Here is an 18,622-nt window from a genome sequence, read left to right on the forward strand (position 1 = left end):
ACGTGCAAGACTTTCATTACATTTTACTTGGTAGAATAGATATAATCAGCATATGTTTGAATATTATGGTGGAATAGTTGGGAAAATGATCACCTCAGGCCGCAAGCGGTCGTCGTTAATGATTTTGTCCATCATTTGCTCATCCTCCTTAATATACTCCAACATAATACACGCATATTCGTTGCTTATATCTATTCTACCAAGTAAAATGTAATGAAAGACTTTTTCGTGTCTACCTCTATCTATACAAAAACAGGTGTTAATATCTTTCTTTTTTACAAAACAATGTACCCTGGGCGGTGACTGTTTCACTGTTTTAATACTGCCAGTATTGATGATGTACAGTACTGGGAAATACAACCATGATCATTATATAAACAACACAGATTTTACACTTTTCTATTTGCCTTGTATCCACATATTCCCCACTTATCTCATGTTCAAGCTGTCCTGGTAGATACATGTAATAAATGTCTTCGTTGCGTATATTTGTGTCACTTTCTGTGACATTTTTTTTTTATCTTTTCGGTCTGAAAGATCAAATCCTCAAAGACTATTTCTCTTATCGGTAATACAATGTGTTTCAAATGCTACCTGTATGTGATTACTTTTGTGCTGCTTTGCTTTTGTACCTGTATTGTTTTTACTTGTTAAATTATCCTGTGATATTTGCTTGCCATTTATTAACTAGCTTTGAATTTACCTACATGCTGTTTATCCATGTTAGTTTTTATTTGTATTCATTGTATGTCGCAAGAGTAACACAACGGTGCTAAAGTGTACTGCTTTAAATATGCGATGTTAAATACAAATTCTTGTATCTTATATCTAGGGTTATTTTGAACTTTTCTATAATGCTGTTTTCAATAATGGTGATATTTTGAAATTATGTCAGCTAACATACTTATTTGAAATGACAGATAAGGAGGCCGCCACATACAAGCAATTGTCAACTTGACCCTATTTCGTTGAGATGCGGTACCCTGCCTAATCTGATACCCGTTTTCGGCATTATTGAGTCTGATGTTGGGTAACAGGGCACTGTGTGTTCATTTAATGATAAACAGTTCTTGCTTAAAACACATCAGATTTTGATATGTTCATAAATCCCTCATAATTTTTTCTTGACTTTCTAATGGGTTTTCAACGATTTTTGCCATTAAAAAGATATGAGGCGTTCCTAACCCTCCTAACCCATAATGAAATTCAATTAAGAAAACAATGTCAGAACGATATTGTTTTTTTAAGCCTTAGCCCGTTGAAAGTTGGCATTGTGTACTCAACATTTAAATACTACACTTATCTCACCACGTGACGTTGGTTCGGTTAATAAAATATAAAATATATCTATGTACATATATATTAAATGTACAATTTCAAGTTTAGACAAAAACTTGAATCGGAACAACAATTATAAAAGGTAAAATCAAAACGACTTTATTAAGAACAAATTCAAGCATGACATCATAACATAGTTTGAGTTGGGATATATATGGACCTTCAGAATTTTAAATTTAATTAATCATGCGCTCTGTCAGCTATTGTAACTGGGCTGGGTTAGTTCCCAGTGAATATTTGAAGAACTCACAAAGACTGTACAAATCAGTTCATGTTCATTCTTGCACTTATATCATCAAATTCCATGAATCAATATCTGTCTGTTTCATCTTTTACATGTATATCCTGAATTCTGTAACAGATACATTTAGATGACATACATATCTCTTACATCTATACTTACACCTATACTTGCATGCATACATACATTACACACATACATACATATGACCATATTTATTCAATGTTAATGTTAATCTATGAAACCATATCATTCTGACAATACACAATATGTTAGATTTATGAACCTTTACACAATATAAAATACAGTCTAAGGGGAGATAATACACCCTCAGCATTACATTTAGCATTAACTTGAAATGATACTCAAAATACAAACTTCGCGATAATATATAGATATATGTGTACCTGGCTATGGACCGAATTCCCAGACTCTTCCGAAATGTAATCAATATTCAGTCACATACTTCTACGATACATCTTATGAACTGTGCTCGCCTGGACATATTTTTAATTAGGTTCATTCATTAAGACAACAAGTTGCTGTACAGTGTTAAAAGAGTTAAAACCTGGTACAATCTGGTCTGCTGTTGTAAAAAGATGAGCTCTGATATCTGAATAAAAATCAAATTCAATCATAAATTGTAACAGAAAGGTATGTTGTCCTTCATTTAAAGTACACGAGGATATGATCAACGTGCTCAGAACTTCTTGAAAATGAAAGCAAGTCGTCCAAGAGAAGTACACAGTGTCTTCCTATGGGTATGCAAATAGCCTGCTTGAAAAAGTTACCACACAATTCAATAAATGTATTTATTTTATGAGGCCAAATCAAAATAATGTCATGTTCTCATAGCAGGAGCGGAGGTAGTGACAACAAAACTTTATTTTGGGCATGCCCAAATAAGCATTGTAATTGTTATTGTGTATTGAGTACTTGACAGGAACGTCTTGCATGGAACTTTGAGGATTACTTTCATTGAACATAAGATCTACCTACATTCCCTTTGTGAATAATAATTCACTATTATTAAAACGCGAAGGTCATTGTGTTGTGACAATAAGTAATAACATAATGAAACCTCATGATCAATTGAGGTTATGGGCATGTACAAAATAAGTTTTAAATAATTATTACAAAAAATGGCATTAATCTACATTAAATTTGAAAACAAAATGAAATGAAAAATAGAATCTCAAAATTGTAGAAACATATATACTAGTATACATGCGACGCATAAGCTATATACACAATGAAATATTGTCTGCGTTCAAAAAAGGGCTTATGATTAGTTGGAAGAAAACATACATGTATAAACATCATTAAATATACATGTTGTCCCGACAATATCAACTAGTATAATTGTGGTACCTAATAATATGTAGATCTTGCTGTCGACAGCGATTCTACTCGTCCCTTATATACAAGGTACGTAAGACTGGTGGTTTAAACAGGTTTTTATCTCGTAGTTATTGTATAATCATGAGTTAATGTTTCTCCGGAAGTGAGTGATGGAATTCGGACGGATTCGATGAACCCACTGCTCCATATTCTGGTGGCGGTTCATTTGGAAGACTGTACATCACCACAGGGGTAGAATAGGCCACGGCCATCGTTTGTTGTTGGTAGACTGCGTTCTGCTGGACAGAATAGTGTACACCCGGCTCGGCAGGATTAACTGCAAGGTATAGAATGGTCCACGGTCAAAAGAAAAATACTATTTTATTTGCCACTAAAATAACTTGAAGATGTTAGTACGTCCTTTCATCCATCCGTAAAAGTTTGTCTTCGGATATTTTTTAAATGCCGCACCAGGATTAACCAAATCAGTATGCCATAATGGCGGAGTGCAGTTTACAAAAAGTAGGTCACAGTGATCTATGCTCTGATCTCTGATCTTAGTCAATGCAAAAAAACAATTGTTCAAAGCTTTTCTTCTATATTTCTCTTGTGATAACAAAAATTTGTTAAGCAGGTTTTATGAAAATATACTATTGTGGTATTGGTATACCATTCTAATGACAATTTCATTACTGCGATTCATGTTGATTTTTTGTTTATGAGTATAAACTTACCCGATCTATTTTGTTTTTTGCTACAGTATAAACACAGACATATTAAGAATATAACCCAGCCGAGGAAGCAGATACCGCCGATAATGGATCCAACAATAACAGGAATCCTGAAAAGATAATTAATATACATGTTCATACATATGCTTGTTGGTATAATCAATAATTAATATTCAAGTTCATACATAAACTTGTTAATATTCAAGTTCATGCATAAACTTGTTTGTATACTCAATAATCAATATTCAAGTTCATACATAAACTTGTCGGTATAATCAGTAATTAATATTCATTTTCATACATAAACTTGCAGGTATACTCATTAATTAATATTCAAGTTCATACATGTGTTTGTTCGTACGATCAATATGTTTCATAAAGGCTAATACATTTCTTTGTTGATATGATCAATAATTAATATACAGGTTTATACAAATGTTTGTTGGTATGCTCAATAATTAACATACAAGCTCATCCATTAATTGGTTGGTATGATCAATAATTAATTTACAAGTTCATACACATGTTGGTTGGTATGATCAAAATGATACTTTATTTTACACAGCTTCAATAAAACTAGTCAGAACGTTTTAAGTTTAACTTATTTTTCTTATTTCACATTTCAATCTTTCAATTTAATCAAATTAAAAGTATGACGTCATCAACCATTATGACGTGTCGTCATGATCAAATAAACTACGTCACTAGTGCTACATTCATGTCGGTACATTTCAAAAAACCACGCTTACTCAATAGTTATGATTTTCAATTGACTAATGAAAAAGGATAAACTCATGGATTTAAAGAGATAACTTTCGATGTTTTATTGTAAATTATAGCTAACATGATAATAATGATATTCAATAATAAACATTGTACCACATATAGTGCCAAATCTAGCTTACATAAACCACTCTAAAGCGCTTAACAGTGAATAGATATACAATTAATACAATGAGCATATTAATCAATTCAATTTTTGAGGAATTCGTCTAGCCATATGCCACATGTCTAGTATCTCCCTATGTGTGTATGCCTGCGTGTGTGCTGGATATGTAATGTTACTTACAGTGGATTAGAACAGCACTTCCTGTAGTAGTAGTTTCCACAACAGCCATGCTCACAGTCAATCTTGTACTTATCGTTATGGTTCACCGTGTAGGTAGCATAACATATTTCGGCATCAACCAGGGAGTACCCTGTAAAACGGGAAAGAGGACTCATTTAAAATTCTGAACTCAGTACGTAACCGTAAATACATATAATTTAAAGACACTCTTTTGTATTTCACCTTAGTACAGCCCGCCTGCTGAGCCAAATAACAACACATTTATTCAATTACCTGTAAAAACAGCAATTAAGATAAGTAGATTCAAGGTATCCGCGTAATATTTATCTGTATTCTCGAGCACAGGTCGTGATATATCGTTCACAGACGTTCATTAAATGTCTTTCATGGGTATTCGGTGGGTAACCTAAATTCTTACGTACAGTCTATATATTACAATAAGAGACGTATATTGTAATAAAAGAATCCATTGTAATAAATCACACGGCCATCAAAATTAGTCTCTGTATAATGTATAAGTAGTTATATGAGTCAAGGATTTAAAAAAAAAGATTTGTTAAATCTAAATGATATCTAATAACAATACAACTATATATAATGAAGTCATGTGATATAGAAGTTCGTACTGAGTCGTGTATGGTGTATTATATTGGATATTCAGACAATTAAAGAAACTATTTAAACATATTAGACCGCAGCCTTTTGACATTATTTGGTTCATGTTATGAGACAAGTTAGATTGTAGACAAAATAAGATAACGTTTTAATTAGTACAATGTATTACATTCATGTTTTATATATCTAAAATATAAAAAAAAAAACGAATGGAATTATAGGGATTTAAAAAATAATCGCTTTTAGATAATTGTACATTACAATAGGTTCAACTACAAAAAACATTTTATCTTTTGTCTCCTTGTGCATATTGAAACGAACGCAAGTTCACCGTTCTCTGATTGATAATATCATTCAATCATACAGGATATTCGCTGGATTATCGGATGTTTGCATAGTTTCATAAGTTTTTATGATACTGATCATCAGCGTATACGAAATTATAACCAAACAACAGGCATCATTCAAAACATCATCAGGGCAGGTAACATACCTTCGTAATTGCAATGTAATTAGTCAGCGCCATTCAGGTCAGCCTCTCCAATAACTTCATCCACCTCCTCATCCGAGATTTTTAACTTAAAGTCAATTTGTGTTGTAATTCAGCTGCTTTTTGATGTTTATCATATACTTTAAACGTCTCTTGCAATTCCTCTTCACCTCCTGTATCCTCTACCTAACAGGCCATTTTTGTGAGGAGTTCGGAAAAGCCTATTCTACCTTTTCCTAGGATAAATAAAAAAAACAATATTAATCTTCATTCATGGTACTTGGCTTAGCTTTGATATTTACGACTTGTTCGATTTAATTATATTGATACTTCTGATATAAGCATGTATAATAAAAGACAATTGCGGTTTATTGACTATTTTGTTAGTATAACGTCTGCTTTGTTTTCTTTTTACAGATACCATACCATCAAGTGTCCGCGTAAGTAGATGCAAAATATATAAATAACATAACAAAATGACCTTTATACCAATATCTATAAAATATATATCGCTGTAGTGGGATAATTGTTGCTGGTTAACGGACTTATTTTGTAAAGGGTCTCTTGATTGGACAGTCTGATAACTTAATGTTGACACTAGTAATTATGTCACAAGATGAATATTGAGTGGAGAAAGAGAATAGATATTTACGGTCGTGTATCAAGTGTAGGTTTGAATTAATGTACCTATCTTATGTCTTAAATCAGATTTCGTATACATCTGAGAATTATTAGAATTAATTTAAAAAATATTGTTATTATTCGACCAATCACAGTTTATAATTTTCCCATTAATTACATAAGCTTCACAGAAAATTATTATTTATACAAAATATTAAATGGTATAAAATTTTATGGTACATGTACCAATATATAAGTCCGTTCTCCTTATAACTAGGTGATATGACCAATAACGACTGCCTGTGTACAACAAGTACATTTAACTGGTACTGTAGCACTTTGAGTATTACGTCCTATGAAGCCAAAATACAGCTATAGAAGTATAAAGTCATATACACGAAGTATAAACATACACATATATACATACCATATTGTAATAAAAAGGTCTCGAGAACGCCCTTGAGTAGCGATCCATTTAAATGTGTAAGTTATTGGTTTTATTACTATATCGGGAAACTCTCTAGGACGCCATTTGTTCTATTGATATTATTACAATGTATATGCTTGAATAATCAATTTTAAAGGTAATCCCATTTTCTTTTAATAAGGAATCCTTCCTTTTCGGAATAGTGTCACAGTCAGGAATAGGCAACAGACAGGATAATGAAATTTTAATTATGATCAAACACTAATTTTATAAAACAAGATGCCTTCAAAACACTTTGTCTTATTTAACAGCATAACAGACCATCATTCTGTACAAAAGTATATAGCATGTTGCAAGGGGGATAATTTTGTAAAGAAAACTGGAAAATGGAACAACCTCCTGGAATTATAAGCCAAAAATTAAATTGTTTAATATCGTCAAGTCAGTAGATACAATACATCTCCTCCTACAGTTCTCATTTTATACTTTGAAATTACACTGATGCACATACATGTATCCAGCACACACTAAGTTTTCACAGGGGCTTATTTTGGCAGTTATGCCCCTTTTACTATACCTGTATAGAATCTTGCCTGAACTCCAACTTTTTTGTCCCTTTTTTGTGAATTTGAGCTGAAGATTATGATATAAATATATTTTGTCCTGAGTAATACCCACATTTCTCGGGCACATTTTGTAAGGAAACTTGGTATAATTAACCCAAGGGTAAATTTATAATGGGACAGAAAGGTGAAATTATCCTACCAAGCTATAATTCTGAAAAAGAAAAGCAAGTTCAGTGATTTCTTTCTGAATAAAATCAGCTCAATCAGGAAAAATATTGCCGAAGTGAACACCTCTGCTGACATTGACATCTCTGTAATGACTGCTGGCTTTGTATTTGATGGGGAACCATTGGCAAAGCTCTCACCAACAACCCAGGAGGAGTTGCGCAACATTATCATGACCTCGTAATCAAAGTCCTGTGAGCTTGATCGACTGCCTACAGACCTATCAAAGCAATGTCTTGAAGAACTGATTCCTTTGATAACCTTAATCATGAACAAATCATTGGCTGAGTAAAGGGTTCCGTTATGTTTCAAGAAAGCACATGCCAAACCATTGTTAAAGAAGCCTGGAATGAACAAGGAGGAGTTGAAAAACCACCGCCCAGTTTCAAATCTACCTTTTCTGTCTAAGATCTTGGAGAAGGTTGTGTCCCGGCGTTTAGAGGTTCATCTCTATGCAAACAGTCTCCATGACAACATGCAATCGGCATACCGCATGGGACACTCTACTGAGACGGCCCTCCTACGTGTACATAATGATATAGCTTCTGCATTGGATAACAAGCGCAGAGCGGTGCTTGTCATGCTGGACTTGTCAGCTGCATTTGACGTCATCGACCATAGCATACTTTATAAACGTCTGGAATACTCTTATGGAGTGACTGATACCGCACTATACTGGATACAGTATTACCTGAGTGAACGACGACAGTGTGCTGCCATCGGATCTTCCACCTCGCATGACAAAGTACTAGATTTCGGGGTTCCTCAAGGGTAGTTGTTAGGACCACAAAAATATTGTATGTACTCCAAACCGATTGGTGATATTTGTCGTCGGCATAGTCTTCGCTATCATTGCTATGCCGATGACACACAAATTTACATGGTCATCAAACCACAGGACAGTTGGAATACAGTCTCAGAAAGTCTGGAAGCTTGTCTGACAGATATCAGTATCTGGATGAACGCCAACATGCTTAAGCTTAATCAGGAAAAGACGGAACTAATCGTCTTTTCCCCAAAGTGTCAGCAAACAATGGCTCTCCAGCTCAAGGTCGGTACCATAAAAACTGTTAAAAACCTAGGGGTATACTTTGATAGTTCACTGAACATGGAGAAACAAGTGAACGCTTATTACCAAATCCTGTTGCTACCAGATCAGGAACATTGGCTGTATTTGGCAGTTGTTAACTGCAGATGCATGCAAGATTTTGGTACATTCACTTGTTACCTCTCGGTTGGATTATGGTAACGCCCTGCTCTGTAGTATATCTGACAAACTAACTAGTCGTCTGCAGAGGGTCCAGAACACTGTAGCACGGCTAGTTACTCGTACTCGAAAGAGAGAGCACATCACACATGTGCTTTATTCGTTGCACTGGTTACCTGTACGATACAGGTCGCAGTACAAAACTCTGGTGTTCACATACAAGGCACTGAATGGAACAGCTCCTCAGTACCTACAGGAGCTTGTTACCCTGTATCAGCCGTCACGATCACTGCGGTCAGAGTCAGGATCTTTGTTGTGTGTTCCAAAATCTCGTACTGTGACCTACGGAAACAGATTATTTGGGAGGGTTTCGGTTACGTTGTGGAATACCTTACCATCTGCTATTAGAAAGTCAAATACCCTGGCCAAGTTCAAGAGGGACATCAAAACTCACCTCTTCACGTCTGCATTTTAGAATCTTTGCAAAGACGTCATGTAAATACCATCATTTTATTTGTTCAATTGTGTGCACATTGCTTGCTTAAATGTATAGAAGTGATTGTAAGCGTTTGTTTTTTGTTTTCACAATTATAACCATTACTATTATCCATATGTTGTAAAGCGCTTTAGACTAATTTTACAAATCATATAGGGCGCTATATAAATTTGTATATTATTATTATATAGCTTTATTTACTTGCAGTTTAAAGCCGAAATCACCTTACTGACAACTAGTACAGAAGATTGTCTTATAATCTATTCTTGAGCTGCAGTGCAAAAACCAGATTCTCCTTTTCTTCCTTTTTCTGTTGACTTTCTCCTTTTTTTATTTGCTATTTTTTTTTCTTCTTTTCTATTCTCTCTGTCTCTCTCTGTTCTCATAAAGGCAATATGTGTACCATTACATGTACTGTCGTCTAATATATTAACTGATGTAAGTAAGAGTATATATGAGTCGTGTGAGGTATGAATATATAATATGAATTGTTTGATTGTAACTATTAATGCAAAAAAAATCTTCAATAAAAAGAAAATCTAATAAAAAAAATGTTAAAGGTAATGTACTGAAAAGATGTATGTGTACCTGTATACAACATTGCGACGAAACACTTTGATAAATTACTGGCACGTTTTACCGATATAAACAGGGTTTCTATTAATAGGTACTTCCAAACTGTTCCAGGTATATTTATAGGACAGGTAAATTCATACATTATCGGTACTTAAATAGTCAGTAAAACAATAGAGGATTTTTAGATGAAACCTGTGTTTTTGATCGCCATTTTTATGACCTGCCACGAGGTGGAGCGTTGGATATAGTGTTATCTTTGTCCGTACGTCCGTACGACCGTACATCTGACCGGTCCGTTGATTTTGCGTTTGGTTCAATAAAGAACCAATTACTGCAGCTATATAGGGTCATGGAAATTCACATGATTACATGAACCACCTTTATGAAGAGAACATGTTTTTGGGGCCTTGACCTTTGTTCTTGACCTCTGTGTCCTTGGTCAAGCTTATAGTTTTTGTCCGTTATAGAATAATTACTGCAGGCAGGGTCATGTAACTTTATATACTAATTCTCCTCTATCAATATAGCATGTTGCAGTGTTGCTTGACTTTTTATAACCTTTACCGTTGACATTGACCTCTATGACTTTGTTTTGATTCTTAATCATGGGAGTGGAGTATCATCGTTGTCTTACAGATACATTTATAGTTTAAACTTAAAACCTTAGTAGGCCTTTGTGTTGACAATAAAAGTAGTTTGCAACAAAAAGGAACACACATTAAATAAACCAAAACGCTAGATATTAAGTTACAATTAGTATTGCTTTTGTAATAACCTACTACAGAATGAAAGAAAGCTTAAAACAGTTTTCTTACTTCTTGTTTTTTGTGATTTATTTGTGTCACATGGTGGTTGATTTATTCTTGGGGCTATCAGTACAATGAGGATTGCATTAATTCTTATATGTATATGTATATAAATATATTATTTGTTGTAGCCAAAATGTTGTATTAAATATCCCACTTACAGCTGTATTTAAACATGTTTCGGCACACTAATATATATATCTAGTATATGCTTGAAAATGTCTCTTGTGTTTTTTAAATTTTTCTATGTACAACGGATGTGAGTTATATATAATAATTTTACTTAGTTCCCTTTTATCTGTCAGCGCTTCATCAAGCTATTCCTATATTTGCCAAATTTACCAAGGTAATCTTTTATCTTTTTTTAAATTTACCAAGGTAATCTTTTATCTTTTTTTAAATTTTCCAAGGGAAATTTGATCTTTTGCAAATTTACCAAGTTTATTTTTGTCTTTTCTATTATGCCAATGTTATCTTGTGTCTTCTTTTTCGAATGCTATCGTTGACCTTTTCCGATTTTTTATTTTCAGTTTTGCCTAGGTAACATTTTCTTTCTTTCTTAGTTTCACGTATGCTTTCTTACACCTATTGTAGTTATAGTCAGATTATCTTCCTTCTGCATAATTCACCAGGGTTTTCTACTATTTTTTTAGTTTTTTAGTTTTTCATGTTCTTTACAATTACACAACAGGGTTTCATAAACAAAACAAAGCAGATTTTTTTTCACAAAAGTCAATGTTTTTAATAGGATTTGAAAGTGGTTTTTTTTTTTTTTTTTTGCTACATTCAATTTAAGCTGCATTTAGCTCATTGACAAATGAGCAATACAAAATGCATAGATTTACGAAAATAGATACATAAATGCTTGAGGTAGGATAAATTTAGATACAAATACACTTGGTGAATACTCAGATGTTATGGATATGAAGCCATGACAAGATGAGGAACTTAAGGATCCATTTCAATTTCTGAAAATGAAGGAATAACTTTCGAGACTTTTATGTATATGTGTAAAAACACAACGGAACAAAAACGGTAGTCAAACCCTGTGGACTCCAGCTTATTATTCTGTCGCTCACACTAAGTGAGTTACCTTGTCAACGAAAGCATCCCGTCCAAGCCGAGCTACAGTTATATCCAAAACGGAACTAAGGGGAGGTTACTCTATCTGCGATGGAACTCTCTAGTGTTTCGCCTGTGTAGGGACAGGGATCCTTAAGTTAACTTTATATAAATATTTCTTGAGGCTGGTAATAAATTTTGCTGGGAAAAATCAATGTAGATAAACAGTTGGTGTAGTACCATATGACAGTTAGGGGTTATAATATGAATTTAAAAGAAACAACATCTATAAATTGTCAAACATATCAGATATGTCCGAATAATTAACAACAGAACAAACCAACACAATGTCGGACTTAATATTCAACGTTACTCATCTACCATTTTGGATTGGGAGCATTTGATGCATGATTTGAAATCAGCTGTAGAGAAAGTAGAAGTACCCTACAGACGAAACATATCCTTTCTGTGTTGCCCTACTTGACTAATGATATTGCATACCAACACACATATCACTACAACTAAAGCATATTTGTAAGGATTAAGGACTAGTACATGTATAAGATACGAGGATACAAAAAATAATTTTATATTTACATTTCTGCTGAAACTTAACTCAGTATTCCTACTGAATAAACGTTCCAGATGGCGTATGAATATGTCAGCAAATAAGTTCAGGAGGTAGTCCTTTTTACATATCGTTTTATTTACAAATTGTCTATCATGAGTATTCATATGTTATACTGTTTTAAAAGTTGTAATCAATGTGAAACATCTATTATTTTTGCCAGGATGCACAATGAGTGACATATGTTTGGCAACTTCCAATATTCTTGAAATTATCAAAAATTATCACGAAACTTAATGTAAATCTGAGGATCGCATCATGCTCTGTGCATAAAATTTGTCTCAAAATCCTTTGAGGTTTATACACCATAACTCCAACAGAAAAGACTTAAATCCTTTAACAAACAGTTTAGTAATTCGTTTGGGACTACAGAACATTGAACGAAATACATGATATTGTCTCACACAAAATCTACAAAAATCTGCATAATTCTCATATAACGGAAAGCATAAGGATGCCAACAAATTGCCAAAATGCCAATTGCGTATTTCACGCTGTTGAAGCTGTGATATATCTTTCCCTTTTTACTTATGTCGAAAAGCCTCTTTCGTGACGTGTATATAGAATTGTATAACCCCTTTGAGAAAAATCTAGGAATCTGATTGGTTAAAAACTACAGTGTACCAAACCGCATTCGTAAATCTCAGGGGGTATACGAAAATCTCAGGGGGTATACGGTCATGTCACGTGATTCTCAGCAGTAATACGGTGGAATCACGTGATTTTACAAGGGGTATACGGGTCACGTGTCTTTGTATCTTGCGGCCGGGAATCGGGAGACAACTTGCATTCGTCGTCTGCTTCGCTGTTTACAAAATGGCAAAACGTTTCGCTTCGCATACTGATGAGGAAACAGTGCCACATAACACACAAAAGTCGAACAGACGAGCATCAAACATGCTGAGGACGTATTTAAAAGAAAAGAATCAGGAAGAACAGTTCGAGGAATTTGATAAAACGAAACTAAATGAGGTACTGTGCCTGTTATTTTTCTTTGCTTTTATTATAAAAGACACAAAGGGGTAATAAATTCGTTACACGGATTTTTGGCAGGGTATACGGGATGGTATGACCCTACAGGATTTCGTATTACGAAACCCTTGAGGGCCATTACTCCATTTCTTGAATTGATTATCATAGAATACAATTCGTTGTGTATCAAAGAAATATAGGTATGTAAACGGTTACAAATCATTGGGCTTTAAGAAAGGTACGTACTTGATAAAATTTGTGATTAAACATTCCATCTTATCTCATCGCTTTTGTCAGAGATTTTTTTTAACTTCATATTACAAAAATACGAATAAAAACACCTTTAGTTAAAACAGACTTTCCAATCAATACACAAAGACATGCACACTTGCGAATGTTCAAATTTCTAGTAAAATTTGCAAATACTATAAGAATAAATATCACAGATATATACTTTGATTTGAACCAGAAAGTAAACTAATATTGATGTAGTATGGACTCTTTTCAAAAACATAAATCAATAATCAATACAAAAATATTTTCAAACGTTCAAAAGAAATGTATATGGTTTTGCGTATTTAATGCTTTTCCGGATATTGTTGATCTAGTGAGGAAGGATTAGACTGGCCCGCTGCCGGGGGAGGGTAGGCTTGTGGCGGTGCTGGGTAGGCTTGTGGCGGTGCTGGGTAGGCTGGTGGCGGTGCTGGGTAGGCTGGTGGCGGTGCTTGGAAAGCTATCATCGGTGTCTGATTAGAACCTGGTGGTGGGTAGGCTGCCATTGGTGTCTGGTTAGGACCTGGTGGTGGGTAGGCAACCGGTTGTTGTGCTACTCCTTGTTGGTAATACACTCCTTGTTGGGTTGTACCTACTGGAAGTTTAAAATTTTATTATGTAAAAACAAGTACCCGTTAAATGAAAGTGTCAGTATAATTATGTACTTTCACACGGTAACGTCATTCCCATTTTTTAAACTATAGTGATGTCAATGGAAAATATGATGACGACTATTGCAATTCTTCAATGAAATATCAATGTAAAATGCAAAATTAATTAAAAAAATATTTTACAGTTTTCTACATTATTTCAATACCAATCATGGAATATTCACAAATATTTGATGAATGTTTAATTTTTGGTAATTAATTAAAATAAGTAAACTGCAATACACTATACACATGTTTCGGGTTTCGATGACTTGGTGATATTAGCGACTAAAAAGGTTAAAATCCAAATTGGTCCAATGTACTTTTGAAACAGAAGGGGAATCATATTAGACGAGCGTATCACTCGGACAAAGCGACCAAAGGCGTATGTCCATTACTTGGTCTTATTAGGTTATTTTTTACATTTCCCACCATTAGCAAAGACACTCGCGATAAAACCCCTCTACACACTTTGAACATGCCATTTTTAATGCTCTTGAAGCGACACTTTGGGGATGATTCAAATATACAAGTCTAATGATTTTGATAAAGATGAAAGAAATCGCGCAGCAGCGTAACGATAACTTTGACTGGCTTTGAAATATAGGAGTAGCTTCTCAATTGTCTTCAAAGGATTGGTATGGTAAGGTTTTAATAATTGAAATCAATCAAACAGGCTGCCGCGAGCCTTCGATGTTCTCCTATTTAAAGAATGAAGCAAAGATATAAGTAGCCTGAACGGAACCCTTCGATCACGCAACGGGAGTACTGTTTTGACAAAATATACTTACCGACTGTTGTGTTTACGCCTGCGGGCTGGTTTGAAATCACCGTTCCGACTGACGTCTTTTTCTTGTTACAATGGTGACACAAGCAGATTAGAAACACAATACCTCCGATGAAACACAGACCTCCAGTCACTGCTCCAACAATGAGACCGACACTTAAAAACAATAACAATCTTCATTACGCTTTATCACATTAATGACCCATTTTACTTTGTCATACATATGATATTTCACACGTGTAATAAAACGTAATGGTACTACGATTGCTCAAACCGTGAGATGATATTATTACAAGATGTACGCCACTACGGGTACCCATTTACTATACCACATGATACATTAACTGTTTTTTCTAAATGAACTTGAAACGTTTATTTTGTCTTAGCATTCTCAATGCATTTAAAACTGATCATTATAAAATATACTGGCACTACTTTTTCACTGCGAGGAACGACAATACTAAGATCAGAGTACTTTGGTTTTGATTTATATAGAATTAGCTGATAACACATTATTGTGTTTTCAGATTTATTTTTCAAATTACGAATGTTGTGTGAAAAATACAATCTTATATTCGTGTTCAGGTCATATTGAATTTATTAAACTCGTTCATAAAATTGATATGACACTCGTGTCATATCATATTATTGAATCAATTAATTAAATCAATATGACATGGACATCCGTGTAAGATCCTCTATATCTAATTACAATTTATATTTGTTTTAATACAAAAGTTCGTTTAAGAAATCGTCTATGAAAGTTTTACACAAAAATAACCAAACAAGTGAAAGTCGTCTGTACGAGATAGAAAATATATCTGGCCATTTGATATACAGAACCTTTTTGAAAGAAAAAAATATTTACAATGATTTTTATAATGCTGATATCTTTATGGTGTTATGTTTCTGTTCTGAACTTACTATGAAGGGCAACACTGTAAGGAATAGTAGGACCCACAGCAGCCATTATCGCAGTAGACAGAGTATTCGTAGAAGTTGGAAGTATATATGTTCCCTTCACACACCTCTCCCGCCAAAGCACCACCTTGTAAGAAGTGAAATGAACAACGTAGGAAAGATTACTTATTGACTCTACAGTTAATGTGGTCATACCATAGAACTGGACAGAATTTCAAAAATGTCAAAAGGCAAAGGCAAAATAGCAATTATATAAATGTTCCTCAAAGAGAAAACCCATAGAACTACAGTCAATGCCTATAACTCACTTTAAAAAAACGTGTTTAGAAACGTTTTCCGTGACAGTAAATTCACTCTCTGACGTCGCTATACAGTCGAGATTATCCTTGCCCCGATTGCTTGAGGTTGACTAGAGTTGACCAGTATTTAGAGAGAAAACATCAATATGAATACAACAAAATGAAAAAAGCATTTAATATCACTTCAAAGCTATGTATTTACTGAGAAAGTCAACATTGATCTGTTTTGAGCATTTATTTTGCTTTTAAAACCCCAGTTTCTTATTGGGATAATTTGATTTTTTAACTAACAGCTTGTGTTTTTCTGACATATTGTACATACTCTTATGGCAATATACTATCTTATCGAACATTATCTGTTCATTCTGTGGACCCTTGATAAGTTGTTTCATTAACATCAACAAGTCAATAATTCAGTTATATCTTAAATTATATATGGACGGGTATACCCTCCATTTTGTAAGCTATGCTAAGCTCCTGGAAAGTTTGTATTTACTTTTTGTTAATATCGGTGACCACTGTTTTGTTGCTATGGTATCATGTTTTCTATGATAGTATGAATCGAACATTTGAATGATAAAAAGATGGAAATCCAAATTGGTCTGAACAACAGTTGAAACAGAAGAGAAAGATGAGGTGTACGTAAGATTGCATTACTATATAAATTTCAGAAATTAAATAAGTACTAGTGTTTATTTCAAATTGATAATGAGTATGATAGTATGTGTGTTGTGAACCGTGGTACTAGTCGAAAAAATAACTGTTCATCAAGGTTTTAGCAAACCTTGCGGGGTGGGGGGGGGCAAAAGGGGGGCGAAAGAAGCTGTGACTTCTACCCTGTGCCTAGCAATGTGAACTTAACACACACATACACACACACACCGCACACACACACACACACATACACACACCGCGCACACACACACACCGCAAACACACGTGTGAATGCATATATATAATGACAATAGAGACAGTATGTAAAACATTAATAAACCGCATCATGCAGCTGATCATTGATATTAGGGAACACAAGATATATTATACAAAATGTACATTGAAATGTAGATTCAAATATTTTAATGCATTAAAATGTTAATAATTTTATATCAAAATAACCGCCATTTTCTATTCTATACATTATACTTAATCGTTCTAAAAATATGGTTTATAAGTGTCATACAAATGTTATTTCGCAAGGATATCCCATTCATTCATGCTTTTGTATTACCAATAGGTACATGTAACACATTAATTAAAATTCCTTCAGTTTATATTTATGAATAAGAAGGAACAATACGTACGTATGGTTGACCTTGACTTAAGCTTTAAAATACACGCTCGTTTATATGCGGACAAGTACGAAATATTTGGTCCCGTGGTTACACGTTTGACGCACGTACCCTTTAGTTTATACAATAGACTTTTTGAAATCTTTTTGATATCATGATAGGTTATTTCACAATATTTTGTATTAAATGGATTATATATAAATTTATCTTTTTATTCTATAAATGTATTAAACTTGAAATATTATATTAGCTATCTTGACAATCAATAAGGTTTTGAGAAAATACATGTCGTTTACTCGCTTCTATTGTATTACATCCCATTTACATCATGATGAACTATTAAAGTCCGCCTGTGTCGATACCCCCACACCTCTTTACTTTAAATCAATAACAATGTACTGCACCAAGCTGGCATACAGTTGACAAACATGTATTAGTTCATGCATCGCATCAGCTATTTACACTCACCGAGAGAGAAACCCTTAATGAAAAGTAAAACTCGTTTGATCAATCAATCAGGGTAGTTTTTGTTGGCAGAAAATCGACATCCAAAACTCATCGATCAATCTCTGTCAAACAGTACAGTACTGAACATCAAAAAAATATGAAACTATTCACAAACCATGTTCTCCTGAACTATTATCTTATGGTTCATCTTTGTCGGGAGCCTAGCTTTATTAAAATCTTCTTGACTCTTGTTATTATAGAAATTCGATTAAGAATCTGCACTGTACTTTGAACCAAAGTTTTCTTGTTAATATACGTGTATACTCTATATTGAACAGCCAAGGCAAACTGTGTAAATAATTAATTTACGTCATTACTGATTTAAAATACAACAGACTGCCCTATACATTGAAATGAATAAGTACAAGCGTATGTACTGTTCCATTGTTTAATCCCCCTCGCCGAGATAATAATGCATGTGTATTGTTGGCAATAAATATAACTTTGTGTACCAATCAATATATGAACACAATACAGACACGTTA

General features: G+C 33.9%; 2 long non-coding RNA genes across 2 annotated transcripts; both read right to left on the minus strand.

The window, feature by feature from the left end:
* Positions 1-2,849: 2,849 nt before the first annotated feature.
* Positions 2,850-4,836, minus strand: LOC110449731. The gene is made up of 3 exons (XR_002462891.1): positions 4,721-4,836; positions 3,655-3,761; positions 2,850-3,257 (listed from the first exon to the last, which is right to left on the minus strand). It is a non-coding gene; the product is annotated as an uncharacterized LOC110449731 (long non-coding RNA).
* Positions 4,837-13,443: 8,607 nt separating this feature from the next.
* Positions 13,444-16,606, minus strand: LOC110449725. Its single transcript, XR_002462890.1, has 4 exons — positions 16,351-16,606; positions 16,046-16,169; positions 15,126-15,277; positions 13,444-14,279 (listed from the first exon to the last, which is right to left on the minus strand). It is a non-coding gene; the product is annotated as an uncharacterized LOC110449725 (long non-coding RNA).
* Positions 16,607-18,622: the final 2,016 nt, after the last annotated feature.

Source organism: Mizuhopecten yessoensis, unplaced genomic scaffold, assembly GCF_002113885.1.
Source record: "Mizuhopecten yessoensis strain PY_sf001 unplaced genomic scaffold, ASM211388v2 scaffold479, whole genome shotgun sequence".
In the NCBI taxonomy this organism is placed as follows: domain Eukaryota; kingdom Metazoa; phylum Mollusca; class Bivalvia; order Pectinida; family Pectinidae; genus Mizuhopecten; species Mizuhopecten yessoensis.